Source organism: Gekko japonicus, unplaced genomic scaffold, assembly GCF_001447785.1.
Source record: "Gekko japonicus isolate JY-2015 unplaced genomic scaffold, Gekko_japonicus_V1.1 scaffold4731, whole genome shotgun sequence".
In the NCBI taxonomy this organism is placed as follows: Eukaryota; Metazoa; Chordata; class Lepidosauria; order Squamata; family Gekkonidae; genus Gekko; species Gekko japonicus.
In genome coordinates, this window is record NW_015176592.1 from 6,013 (window position 1) to 18,043 (window position 12,031).

The 12,031-nt window shown below is 53.0% G+C and overlaps 2 non-coding genes across 2 annotated transcripts; both read right to left on the minus strand.

The window, feature by feature from the left end:
• Positions 1-8,853: 8,853 nt before the first annotated feature.
• Positions 8,854-8,925, minus strand: TRNAD-GUC. The gene has a single exon. It is a non-coding gene; the product is annotated as a tRNA-Asp (tRNA).
• A 543-nt stretch (positions 8,926-9,468) lies between these two features.
• TRNAA-GGC lies at positions 9,469-9,540 on the minus strand. Its single transcript has one exon. It is a non-coding gene; the product is annotated as a tRNA-Ala (tRNA).
• Positions 9,541-12,031: the final 2,491 nt, after the last annotated feature.

The window sequence follows — 12,031 nt, forward strand, 5'->3', positions numbered from 1 at the left end:
CCCTGGTATTTCTGGCCACTGTGTGACACAGGCTGTTGGACTGGATGGGCCTTTGGCCTGATCCGACATTGGCTTCTCTTATGTTCTTATAAGAATGAATTGGATAAACATATGGAACAGAGATCCATCAGTGGCTCTTAGCCACAAGGTATAGATAGGGGCTCTTGGTCTGGGGCAAGGGATGCTCTGTATTCTTGGTGCTTGGGGGGGGGGCAACAGTGGGAGGGCTCCTAGTGTCCTGGCCCCACTGCTGGACCTCCTGATGGCCCCGGGTATTTCTGGCCCCGGGTATTTCTGGCCACTGTGTGACACAGGCTGTTGGACTGGATGGGCCTTTGGCCTGATCCAACATTTGGGTAGTGAAGGGCGAGGTATAAATCCAATCCCTTCTTCTAATCAGAGCTACTCCAGCTCTGATTAGATAGTCACAGAGAGATTTTTTTAGTCCACAATTGGAAGATGTTCTAATTCAACACCGGATCATAGTCAGAAATTTTCACCACTATACTGTGCCGCTTCTCTAATCTAGAAGTGTAACCTTTCAGGGCCAAATCAGATGTGCGTATTCCTACAGGTCCCTGTGTTTTTCAAAAGGGTGTATGAAGGGCCTAATTCAGATTGGGAATATGGCAAAGGTTTGTGGAGGGGGGACCCTCCCCCTGCACCATTTCCCCGGCTGGAAGCACACCCGGTATGCCAGTATTTACCATGTCAAGGAAGGCTGCCTGTTCTGACTCAGGTATTAATAAGTTTTCCCAATCAGGGTAAACAGCAGCTCTAGACAGGGCTGTTGCAACGTGGGAAACTGGGGCGGGTGGGAAGGCTTAAAAAGAAGCTCCTTTGCCACAGCTCTGATCTGAATTGGGCTCCCACGTATGTTACAATGGACGTTTTCACACACACACTAAATAATATACTTTCAGTGCCCTTGGCACACTAAATAATATACTTTCAGTGCCCTCGGCAAGTGGATTTTACTGTGTGAAGTGGCCAAAATCCACTTGCAAATGGTCGCTGAATCTACCATTAAAGGAAGACAGACCGGCTAGATGAAACAGGGACACAACTATAAGACAGGTCCGTATGGTCAACGGAAGCTGCAGCTACAGGTGGCACCCCTACTGGAGAGGGGTGCCCCCCCCCCCATCAAGGGCAAAGTCTGAGGCAGTGCCCCTGTAAAGTGCCCTGTTGTGGAATATACCGTTCCCTCCCTCCAAAAAACAATTCCTGGGACAGGTTTGGCTGCCCATCTTCCCAGCAAGCAGCACATCACTCGAGAGGCAGGCAGAAGTGGAGGCCCAACTCTCTGCCTTAGTCAGACGCTGCGGGAGACTGGAGGTCTAGGGATCGAGGTGTTCTGGTTGATCGCAAGCTAAACATGAGCCTGCAGTGCGATGTGACTGCAAAGAAAGCTCATGCAATCTGAGGATGCATTAACAGAAGAAGCATTGTGACCAGATCACGGGAGGTGGTCGTTCCGCTCTATTCTGCTCTGGCCAGGCCTCACCTGGAGTCCTGTGTCCAGTTTTGGGCGCCACATTGTAGGAAGGATGTTGACAAGCTCGAGTGTGTCCAGAAGAGGGCAACCAGGATGGTGAGAGGGTTGGAATCCAAGTCTTATGAGGAAAGGCTGAAAGAGTTGGGGATGTTTAGCCTGGGAAAGAGAAGGCTTAAAGGGGACACAATCAATGTTCCCTCTAAGCCGTGGAGTCTTGTGAGCAAAAATTCTACTTGGTGAGCTACTGGCATTAAAGTTGTGAGCGAGCGATTTGCCTGCTGCATAAGTTAGTTTGCTCTGGAGCCATCCTTCCTGAACTAAGACAAAAAGGTGTGAGCCGGAGTCTAAAAAACTGTGAGCTAGCTCACACTAACTCATCTTAGAGGGAACAGTGGACACGATGGCAGTCTTCAAGTATCTAAAGGTCTGTCATGTAGAAGATGGAGCAGATCTATTCTCTCTTGCTCCGGATGGCAAGACGAGATCGAATGGGTGGAAATTACAAGGGAGTCGATGCTGGCTAAATATCAGGAGAAACTTCCTAACTGTAATAAGAGTGGTTGAGCAGTGGAACAGTCTGCCTCGGGAGGTGGTGGATGCTCCCTTGCTGGACGTTTCCAAGTGGAGGCTGGACGACCATCTTTCGGGTATGTTGTAGAGCTATCTTTCAGCTATGCTCCCGCAGAGTGCAGGGGGTTGGACTAGATGACCTGCAAGGTCCCTTCCAACTGTAACATTCTACGATTCTATGGTCAGACCCATTATTTGAAAGGCAGGCTGGAGTGGAGGCCTGACTCCTTGGCCTTAGCCAGGCTCAGGAGCCGTCTTCATTAGGTCCGAAAATGCACAGGCCTCTGTTGCCTGTGACGTCTTTATGGGGCTCACACATTACACAACGTAAGAGAAGCCGTGCTGGATCAGGCCAATGGCCCATCCAGCCCAACACTCTGTGTCACACAGTGGCTAAAACCCAGGTGCCACTGCAGCAGTGAATTCCACGGGAGGGGAGCGGTGGCACAGTGGCACAGTGGGTATATCCCACTGTCTTAACATCTGAACTGTGTTAGTTCGAGCCCCGCACTGGTGTGAGCAGCCAGCCTGTTGTCCCCAACTCATCGTCCACCCAGCGATTCGAAAGCTTCGGCGAGTAGATAAAATGGGAACCACTCCTTAGAGAGGGTGGGCATGCCAATCTCCCTTGTGGGAGGGTGTTAGCTGACGGTCGGACATCCTGGTCGAGGTTCGGAAAGGTGAAATAACTTCTCGGCTACGAAAGAATCCCTGCAGTGGATGTTCCGGCCAGGCGGTGGCAGTGTGGCGATTGACATACGGGTCCTGAAGCCTGGTCAACAAGCAGCCGTGCGGAAAACGACGGAGCCAAGCCAGAAGACGTCTACACCGGGCACTGACGGCGTGTGCAATTAAATGAATATATGTTGTCTTTCCTTTCCCCTACAAATATTGTTAGTGCCTTGTCTGTACATCGCTTTGAGCCCACTGGGGAAAGCGATTAATAAATGGAAAGTATTATTATTATTATCATTATTAATGACTCTTTGGTGAAGGAGAACTTCCTTTTCTCTCTTCTAAGCAAGTGGGGGGCTCTCAGGAGGCAGGGGGAATGGCCGCCAGAAAGGGACGCTCTATCATTCCTCCTTCCAAGTCTCCATGGAAGGGAGACAAGTTTAAGGGACTGCACAGCCTGTGAGCAACGTATTGAGTGGTTTGTTAGCGAGAGGAGGTGGGTTAGAGCTCTCCTCATAGGGGCTGAAGCCTGTCAGCGTGTCAGCCTGCCCACCCCATCCCGTTCAGGCTGACTGGTCAGCACTCATAGAACCAGAAAGTTGGAAAGGACCTCCAGGGTCATCTAGTCCAACCCCCTGCACAATGCAGGAGATTCACAACTACCTCTCCCTTCACACCCCCAGCGGCCCCTGTTCCACGCCCAGAAGATGACAGAAAACCTACAGGATCCCCGGCCAAACCGGCCTGGAGAAAAATGGCTTCCTGACCCCGAAGTGGCAATCAGCATTTCCCTGGGCGTGTAAGAAAGGGCCAGGAGAACGAAGCCCTGAGCAAGGCTCCCTCTAAGCTGTGGAGTCCTGTGAGCAAGAATTCTACTTGGTGAGCTCCTGGCATGAAAGTTGTGAGTGAGCGATTTGGCTGCTGCATGAATTGGTTTGCTCTGGAGCCATCCCTTCCGGAGCGAAGACAAAAATCTGTGAGCCGGAGGCTAAAAAACTGTGAGCTAGCTCACACTCACTCAGCTGAGAGGGAACACCAGCCCTGAGGCAACCCTCCCCGCCTTCCCTCTCGTGATCTGCCTCAGTTCACAGAATCCACATTGCTGTCAGATGGCCATCTGGCCTCTGTCTGAAAACCTCCAAAGGAGGAGCGCCCACCACCTCCCCAGGAAGCCTGAGGAACCCCCTGTCAGGAAGTTCTTCTGAATGTTTAGACTTGGAAGCCACTCTGCACACCGGGCTGCTCCTGACTCCGTGTCCAATCCTCTGATCTAGAGGGGTAGGGTTGCCAGCCTCCAGGTGGGGACTGGAGATCTCCCAGAATTACAACTGACCCCCCAGGCTACAGAGATCAGGGTCCCTGGAGAAAACTGGCTGTTCTGGAGTGAAAACTCTATGGCATCAAATCCGGCTGAGGTCCCTCCCCTCCCCAAATCATGCCTTCCCCAAGTTCTGTCCTCAAACCTCCAGGAATTTCTCATCCCGGAGTTGGCGACCCTCTGTATCTGTGATGGTTATGCACGCCACTTTCCTGTTAGTGGAAATTCCCACTTGCGAGCAAGAATCACCCTTGTTCATGGTTATAACGTTTAATTGGGTGCAAAATCATTCCTGGTCGGTGCGTTTGTGGTTATGCACTCCTCATATACATTTGGAGTCCTGCCTTTTCCTTTTGTTCCTGGGCATCCGTTGATGAAGAGCAAAAGCACCCTGACCCAGAGAGGGCCACGTCCCTGTAATTCTCCAAGCATCACTTCACTCTCCAGATTGGTTCAGGTTGAATAGCCATGTGGATCTGAAGCGATAGAACAGATATCGGAAGACCTGTGCATGCACAAAAAAAGCTTATGCCCAGTATTAAACTTCGTTGGTCTGTCCTCGCAGAGGAGGGAGAGCTTGTACCTGAATAAAACTTGGTCTTAAAGGTGCCACTGGACTGTTTTGGACTGGGGGGCCGGGGGAGGGGCTCAGCAACTTACCTGCTCTAACTGAGGGCTGCTGGGAGCAGGGGGTGGGGCTTGTTGCATGTGCCCACCCCTGGGATCTTTACTGCCGAAGCTCCGCTCCTGTGCGCTCCTGCAGGAAATGACCCCTGATGCCAGTAGCTCACAAAGTAGAACTTTTGCTCACAAGACTCCGCAGCTTAGAGGGAGCGTTCCCCCCCCCCGCCCCCCGCTACGGCTGCCCAGAAGTCGCCCGGCTCTCCGCCATCCGGCAGGCCTGCTTCAATTTAATTTAATTAAACTTCATTTCGTTAGTGACCCCGATGACCCCTCCCGAAAAAATCGTGGCTACGGGTCTGTGGCAAAACCTTGGACGGCGGGGTAGGACAGGGCTGGCAGGCCAGAGCGAGTCCGTTCTCCCATAACTCCTTTCCCCCTTCTCATTTGGAATTCAACCCGCACAGCCTAACCTGTAGCCGACTGTTTAGTTTAGCCTCAACCTCTGTTTCTAGAGAGGCCAGCCTCCAGGTGGGTGGGACCCAGGGATCCCCTGGAATCACAAGTCATCTCCAGACTATAGAAATCAGTTCCCCTGGAGAAAATGGATGCTATACGGCATTGTACCCCACTGAGGTCCCTGCCCTCCTGAAGCAGGCATTTATGATTCAAATGACTCTTTGACCATATAAGGGGATAGTTGCTGGTCACATTCCATCCATTAGGGGCAGAAGTAAGCTTGTTTGTTTGGGGCGGGAAAAATAAGGCTAGTTAGTGGGAAAATTCCACTCCTATGATGTAACCTTGTTGCTGTATAAAAGCCTGGAACCTGCGTTGCTCTTGGTTCAGTCTGTTTAAAGCGTTCTTCGCTGACTGAACCTGGCGCCAATAAAGTTTCTTCTCCTCCCATTGATCTGGTGGTCTTTGCTTGGGCTTAGGCCCCTTTCACAGTACTACACTCCCCAGGCCCCATCCCCAAATCTCCAGGAGTTTGCCAACCTGGTGGAATGAGCTCCCGGAGGAGATCAGGGCCCTGCGGGACCTTATGCAGTTCCGCAGGGCCTGCAAGACAGAGCTCTTCCGCCAGGCTTTCGCATAGGGGCCGCCGCTGCCACCACCACCAATGGTGACGATACCATCGGGATAAGGAATCGCCCTTGGAAGTTCCGCCATAAATTGCATGGCACTGACAATGTGGGATCGGCTTGAACTATCTACTGGACAGTGTCACCCCAATGGGGAGGATTTGAGGATGCCATCAAAACCACTCAAGACCATCTTGTTTACAGAAAGCACTTTATTATTGTATTGTTATTATTATTCATGGATTTATTGTCTTGTCTGGTTTTATGTATGGGCTCATGCCCCTTGTGAGCCGCCCTGAGCCCGCTCGCGAGGAGGGCGGGGTAAAAAATGCCGGAAGGGAGGGAGGGAGGGGGAGAGAGAGAGAGAGAGAGAAAGAAAGAGAGAAAGAGAGAAGGAAGGAAGGAAGGAAGGAAGGAAGGAAGGAAGGAAGGAAGGAAGGAAGGACTGGATCTGGCAACCCTACCCCCCATCCCTCACCGGTGGCGAAGGAGGAGCTGACTTCTACTTGTGTCTGTGTTCCAAAGGCTGCAGGATTCAGCTAAGGTATGTCTGGCCACACAACCTTTACGGCATCTTCATTTTTCACAGGTCAAGCAAGAGGTAAAGGTCTCCTTTGCTCGAAAGCCAGTCGGATCCGACTCTAGGGGTGTGGTGCTCATCTCCGTTTCCAAGCCGAAGAGCCAGCGCTGTCCGAAGACTTCTCCCGTGGCCATGTGGCCGGCATGACTAGACGCCGAGGTGCATGGAACGCCGTTACCTTCCCACCCAAGCGGTTCCTATTTATCCACTTGCACAGTTTCTGGATTTCAAACTGCTCGATTGGCAGGAGCTGGGGCCAGAGACGGGAGCTCACTCCGTCACGCGGCACTCGGGTCTCGAACTGCCGAACTACCGACCTTCCGGTCTGCAGCTTCAGCGTCTTAACCCCTTGAGCCACCGCGGCAAGAGGTAGAGTTTTGTAAAACTCGAAAAAAACCTGGTTTGCATTATTTTATGGTCTTCCTGACCAACCCCTTGGCACAGGGGAGGAGCTGGAAAGGTGTTGAGAGAGACTGCAGTGGCCCCTGGCACTGCTTTCCACGCATGTCTCCATTGTCTCCCAAGGCCTGCAACAACAACAAAATTCCTGGGGAACCAGAGACCCGCGATGCAAGCCCAAGCGGTTCCTATTTATCTACTTGCACAGTTTCTGGATTTCAAACTGCTCGATTGGCAGGAGCTGGGGCCAGAGACGGGAGCTCACTCCGTCACGCGGCACTCGGGTCTCGAACTGCCGAACTACCGACCTTCCGGTCTGCAGCTTCAGCGTCTTAACCCCTTGAGCCACCGCGGCAAGAGGTAGAGTTTTGTAAAACTCGAAAAAAACCTGGTTTGCATTATTTTATGGTCTTCCTGACCAACCCCTTGGCACAGGGGAGGAGCTGGAAAGGTGTTGAGAGAGACTGCAGTGGCCCCTGGCACTGCTTTCCACGCATGTCTCCATTGTCTCCCAAGGCCTGCAACAACAACAAAATTCCTGGGGAACCAGAGACCCGCGATGCAAGCAGGCCAACCTGAGACCACATCATGCCTTGGAAAGGTGCTCTTGCAAAGGTTGGGGGCTTCTCCGGCCATTCCATCCCTCCCGGTTGCATCATTTGATGGCCAGTTCATGTAGAGTGGGTTCAGGACAGGCAAAAGGACATTCTTCTTTACAGAGAGAGGGATTAAAATATGGAATTCACTGCCAGAGGATGGATGAGATTGAGTTGAGTTTGGGTTTATACCCGCCCTTCACTCGGAGTCTCAGAGCGGCTTACAGACTCCTTTTCCTTCCCCTCCCCACAACAGACACCCTGTGAGGAAGGCGGGGCTGAGAGAGCAGCTCTGACAGAACTATGGCTTGCCCAAGGTCACACCAGCAGCTGTGAGTGGAGGAGTGGGGAATCAAAACCGGTTCTCCTGGATCAGAGTTCTCCCACATCTGCGCACTTAACCACTACACGAAGAAGGAGAAGAAGGAGGAGAAGAAGAAGAAGGAGGAGAAGGAGAAGAAGAAGAAGAAGAAGGGGGGATTGGATTTATATCCCACCCTTCACTACCCAAGGGAGTCTCAGAGTGGCTTACAAACCCCTTTCCCTTCCCCTCCCCACAACAGACACCCTGTGTGAGGTACACAGGGCTGAGAGAGCTCTGACAGAAACTGCTCTTTTTCAGGAACAGCTCTGACAGAACTATGGCTTTCCCAAGGTCATCCAGCAGGCGCAAGTGAAGGAGGGAGGAATCAAACCCGGTTCTCCCAGAGTAGAGTCTGCGCACTTAACCACTACACCAGACCACTACACCAAACAGCATAGTGTAGTGGTTAAGTAAGCGGACTCTGATCTGGGAGAACCGGGTTTGATTCCCCCACTCCTCCACGTGCAGCTGCTGGTGTGACCTCCTCAGCTTGGTTTCCCCCTCAGCCAGGGGTCATTTGGGGGGGGGACGCGGGGGGACGCCATCCCCCCGGGTGAGGTGCGGGAGGGCGGGGCCTGGAGGTCCCTGCTGGTGCCCACTGGAGGTCGCCGCCGGCTGTGGGGAGGACACACTTCCGGTGATGTCAGGGGGTGTGGCATATGCTAATGAGTTATGCTAATGAGTCCCCCTAGCTCTTTTTCTACGAAATGACCCCTGCCCTCAGCTGTGGGGCAAGAACATGGCAGGTTCGCCTTGCTTGGTTTCTGCTTTTGAAGTGGGTCCGCGCAGAGCCTCTTGTCCCTCAGATGCTCACATGCATCCCCCTCTCACACACGCCTTTGCTTTTTACCTCTGCTCGCTGTTCCTTCACCATCACCGGTGAAACACCTTGCTAAAAGTAGGGGTGTCAACCTCCAGGTGGCGGCTGGAGTTCGCCTGAGATTTCAACTCCTCTCCAAGCAACAGAGATGCGTTCCCTCGGAGAAGATGGCTCCTTTGAAAGGTGGATTCTTACGACACACACACAAAAGCTGCCTTCTACTGAATTGGGCCACCAAAGTCAGTATTGTCCGCCCAGACCGGCAGCAGCTCTCCAGGGTCTCAGGCGGAGGCCTTTCACATCATCTCCTGTCTGGTCCTTTTCAACTGGAGATGCCGGGGATTGAACCTGGGACCTTCTGCATGACAAGCAGAGGCTCTGCCACTGAGCCACAGCCCCTCTTTACAGCTCTCCAGGGTCTCAGGCGGAGGTCTTTCACATCACCTGCTGCCTGGTCCTCTTTACAGCTCTCCAGGGTCTCAGGTAGAGTCTTTCATATCCCCTCCTGCCTGGTCCTTTTCAACTGGAGATGCTGGGGATTGAACCTTGGACCTGCCTGCCTGCCAAGCAGAGGCTCTTCCACTCAGCCACAGCCCCTCTTTACAGCTCTCCAGGGTCTCAGGCAGAGGTCTTTCACATCACCTCCTGCCTGGTCCTTTTCAACTGGAGATGCTGGGGATTGAACCTGGGACCTCCTGCCTGCCAAGCAGAGGCTCTTCCACTCAGCCACAGCCCCTCTTTACAGCTCTCCAGGGTCTCAGGTGGAGGTCTTTCCCATCACCTCCTGCCTGGTCCTTTTCAACTGGAGATGCCGGGGATTGAACCTGGGACCTTCTGCATGCTAAGTAGAGGCTCTGCCACTGAGCCACAGCCCCTCTTTACAGCTCTCCAGGGTCTCAGGCGGAGGTCTTTCCCATCACCTCTTGCCTGGTCCTTTTCAACTGGAGCTGCCGGGGATTGAACCAGGGACCTTCTGCTTGCCAAGCAGAGGCTCTTCCACTGAGCCACAGCCCCTCCCCGAACACATGAAGCTGCCTTCTACAGAATCAGACCCTGGGTCCATCGAAGTCAGTATTGTCTACTCAGACTGGCAGCAGCTCTCCAGGGTCTCAGGCGGAGGTCTTTCCCATCACCTACTAGCTGATCCTTGGACTGGAGATGCAGATTGAACCTGGGACCTCCTGCAGACCAAGCAGATGCTCAGCCACCGAGCCCCAGCCCCTCCCCAACAAGCACATGAAGCTGCCTTACACTGAATCAGACCGTTGGTCCAACCAAGGGCGGTATTGCCCGCTCAGAATGGCAGCAGCTCTCCAGGTCTCTCACATCACCGCCTGGCCCTTTTAACTGGAGATGCCAGGGATCGAACCTGGGACCTACTGTGTCTCTCCCCTCCCCAGACTCCACCCCCCAAATCTCTGGGAGCTTCCCAACCTGGATCTGGAAACCCGACAGAAAAAGGCAGCTGTCTACGCCTCTTTGTGCAGGGACATTCTGGAGCACGGAGCGGGCACTGTGCTGTTCGAGCCGCCTCAAAGCACGAAGGGGCCCGCCCCGTCCCAAGGCCCTTGGCAACCAGCCCACTAGGTCGGGCATGTCTGAAGAGGCGTCTGAGAGCAGAACAAAAGTCCAAAGGTGCCGTGGAAAGAATTTGTGCGTCTGGTAGCCTCTTCCTTGGGGAATCAGCCCTTGTAGGGACAAGTGACTGAAGCTGGTTTGCCAGGGGCCCTGTGGCTGGAGGAAAGAAGGAGAAGGAGGAGGAGGAGGAGGAGGAGGAGGAGGAGGAGATTGGATTTATACCCTGCCCTTCACTCAGAGTCTCCAAGCGGCTTACAAACTCCTTTCCCTTCCCCTCCCCACAGCAGACACCCTGTGAGGTAGGTGGGGCTGAGAGAGCTCTGACACAAACTGTCCTTGAGAGAACAGCTCTGACAGAACTATGGCTTGCCCAAGGTCATCCAGCAGCTGCAAGTGGAGGAGTGGGGAATCAAGCCCAGGGTCTCTCAGATTAGAGTCTGCACACTGAACCACTACACCCAACTGGTGTAAAGAGAGCTCTTTCAAGGACTGCTCGTGAGAGAACAGCTCTGAGAGAACTTGTGTCTAACCCAAGGTCACGCCAGCAGCTGCATAAGGAGGAGTGGGGAATCAAACCCGGTTCTCCCAGATTAGAGTCTGCTGCTCCTAACCACTACACCATAGGACTGCCACCTCCAGGTTGGGAAACTCCTGGAGATTTTAGAGGTACATCCTGGGGAAGACGGGAACCTCTGTCGTAGAGTCTCTGCCATAGAGTCCACCCTCCAAAGCATCCATTTTCTCCAGGAGAACTCATCTCTGTAGTCTGGAGACAGCTGTTGTTCCCGGGGATCCTCCAGGTCCCACCTGGAGGCTGGCATCCCTAGACCGAAGGCTGTCTCTCTGCCACAGACTGAGCAGTCATTCACCTCCTTAATGGATCCCGGGAGCTGTAGGAACTACCAGGATCTCTAACCCAATATTCGGGATTTCCACCAGACTACAATTCCTGGGTTTCCTTGAACTGGTATAAGAGCCAGTTTGGTGTAGTGGTTAAGTGTGCGGACTCAACCGGGTTTGATTCCCCACTCCTCCACTTGCAGCCGCTGGATGACCTTGGGCAAGCCATAGTTTTGATAAGAGCTGTTCTTGAAAAAGAGCCGTTTCCGTCAGAGCTCTCTCAGCCCCACCTCCCTCACCGGGTGTCTGTTGTGGGGAGGGGAAGGGAAAGGAGTTTATAAGCCGCTCTGAGACTCCTTTGGGTAGGGAAGGATGGGGGTATAAATATTTTAATTAATAAAAGAAAAAGTGAATAGACTCTGCTCTGAAGACCGGTAGGATCAGGAGAGGTTCCGCCCCGTTAACCAAAGCGATCCTATCGAAACATCTGACGGCAACTCACCTTCCCCGGCATCTCCGTTTCCCCTTCCCTCTCTTTATTTCATTTGTGCAAAATACATATAAATATCCTCTCGAGTGTCGAAATGTCCACTTGTGTGTTCAAAGACGGCGGCCTGTCAAGCATCACAGCAGAAGCTGTTGGTCGACGCATCCGCTCGTCCAGCGTATCACACACTATTTTGGAGTTCAGTGGCCACCACCGTCTCAAAGCTTTTCTTCGCGCTCTCGTCGCTGCTGCCGGGTTCCAGCGAAGGGCGATTGTGGAAGTCGATCAAGATGTTGTACACGAAGATTCCCACGACGATGTCCCCCCCCCCCAATAGCTAGCAATCCAAAACAGTCCAGTGGAGCCTAAGTGGTGGGTGTTGCCTTCTGACACACTTCCGGTGATGTCAGGGGGTGTGGCATATGCAAATAAGTTATGCTAATGAGTTATGCTAATGAGCTCCTGCACCTCTTTTTCTACGGAATGACCCCTGGGTAAGGCTATTTGGTTCAGCTAGGACAGAGAATATAAGAACACAAGAGAAGCCAATGTTGGATCAGGCCAATGGCCCATCCAGTCCAACACTCTGTGTCACACAGT